The sequence below is a fragment of the Myotis brandtii genome, unplaced genomic scaffold (assembly GCF_000412655.1).
Source record: "Myotis brandtii unplaced genomic scaffold, ASM41265v1 scaffold18400, whole genome shotgun sequence".
NCBI classification, from domain to species: domain Eukaryota; kingdom Metazoa; phylum Chordata; class Mammalia; order Chiroptera; family Vespertilionidae; genus Myotis; species Myotis brandtii.
In genome coordinates this window covers 761-2416 of record NW_005356836.1, presented here as the reverse complement: position 1 = coordinate 2416, position 1656 = coordinate 761, and the positions used below count along the sequence as shown (strand labels likewise).

General features: G+C 55.2%; 1 pseudogene; it reads right to left on the bottom strand.

Moving 5' to 3' along the window:
• Nucleotides 1–1038: 1038 nt before the first annotated feature.
• LOC102254862 overlaps nucleotides 1039–1656 on the bottom strand; it is a 1366-nt pseudogene continuing 748 nt past the window's right edge.

The following is a 1656-nucleotide window of genomic DNA, read 5'->3' as shown; positions in this document are numbered from 1 at the left end:
TGGTTCTGGCTTCACCCAGGACACGGATCTCTCATAGCATCTCCAATCTCTGTATCGAAGGAGAAAAGAGCTTAGCCCAAGGCTTCATGGAGAATCACAAATGAGATTGAGGCTTCGTCACGAGGCAGAGAAAATGGACAATGAGCTCAATCCCAGCCCGTGCAGCAGACCTCTCCACTGCCCAGGCACCCAGAGAGCACTTTCCAGGGAGGATCCCACTGAGTTTCTACAATAAACCTGTGAGCTTGACCCTAGGTTCACCCCGTGTTTAGAGGCACAAGCACTCAGAGACTTGAAATGCCCTGAAGACTCCCAGCAAGCAGGGGGCCGAGTGACCACTGTGCTGTGCAGGGACAGGGTGCTCACCTGGTAAATAGTTGTACCCACACCTGTTGGGTGAAACGAATGTTCTGTGATAACACAGAAAGATGAGGGCGAAAGCAGAGTCCCTGTTCAGAAAGACGGGCAGCTGGTATTGCACCAGTTTGTCTAGCCAGTGTGCCTGGGGGTCTGCACCACACAAGTATATTTTTAGGGAAGCACGAGGGGATGGTGTGGGGCCACTTGGCTGGTTGGCAGCTGGGGCCCAGGGTTGGGCTGACTGGCCTCCATGTTGTGCTCAGGATGCCCCTGGGGCCCAGGGCTGGGCTGACTGGCCTCCATGTTCTGCTCAGGATGCCCCCAATGGGAGGCCAGTCCTTGGCATCTAACCACCAGCTCCGAGTCCTGTGGAGGCAGAGTCCTGGCTTCCAGGAAGGGCAGGTGGAGAAGGGAGAACCCTTCTCGCCTGGAGTGTTAGGGGTCCTGAGGCCAAAACTCACCTTCCATGATTCTCCAGCTCAGCACTGCCCACCTGACCTCCAGAGAGTTCTGGTTAATCAGCAGAGCAGTTGGGGCCCCCAAGGGGGGCCCCACATTAGCTTTCGGGTTGTGAGCACATTTGTACTTAAGAAGGTTTCTCTTTGTGTTTACAGGGTCGGTTTCTGTACTAAACTGAAAGGTTAACAGAAAAGCAGGTGGGCACTCCCGTGCATGGCATCAGCAGGGCCACAGGCAGGGCTGGAAGGTGGAGTCAGAATGTCTGGAGGTGCAGAAGAAAAAGTGCTGGATGCGGGAGGACCACTTGGCTGCCAGCTGGAACATCACATCATTCCACACCACACCTTTGGTGAGGACCCGCAGAATGTTCTCCTGGTGCTTCGCCCTGCAGATAAGGCGGCTTATGCCCTCCAGGCACTGGCTTTTGGATTTTGGACTCCATGACCTTGTCCTTGGTTTTCTTGGGCAAAAACAGCACCTTCTTTTTCTTCCCCTTCATGAGCACTGTCATGCACATGGTGGGTGTTGCTGCGGCCTCATCACTACTGGGCAGCCTGCTGAACTGGAGAGACTGGAAGGTGCACTTGAGGGTGTTGTTGCTGGTAGGCAGGTCTTTCTTCTTCGAGTGTCTCTTCCTGTCTGTGGGCTGGGCTGTCGTCCAGTAATCCAACTGCCGCTCCATCAGCCTGGCGCCATTACCCTGACTGGGGGAGGACAAGCCCCACTCACTGCCAAGAGTGGGATGATGACAAGGCCTCATTGGTGACGAGATGTATGGACAGAGGGAAGGATAAAGCACGCTGCAGCCCAAGGGGGCCCATCATCTGAGTCTCCCGA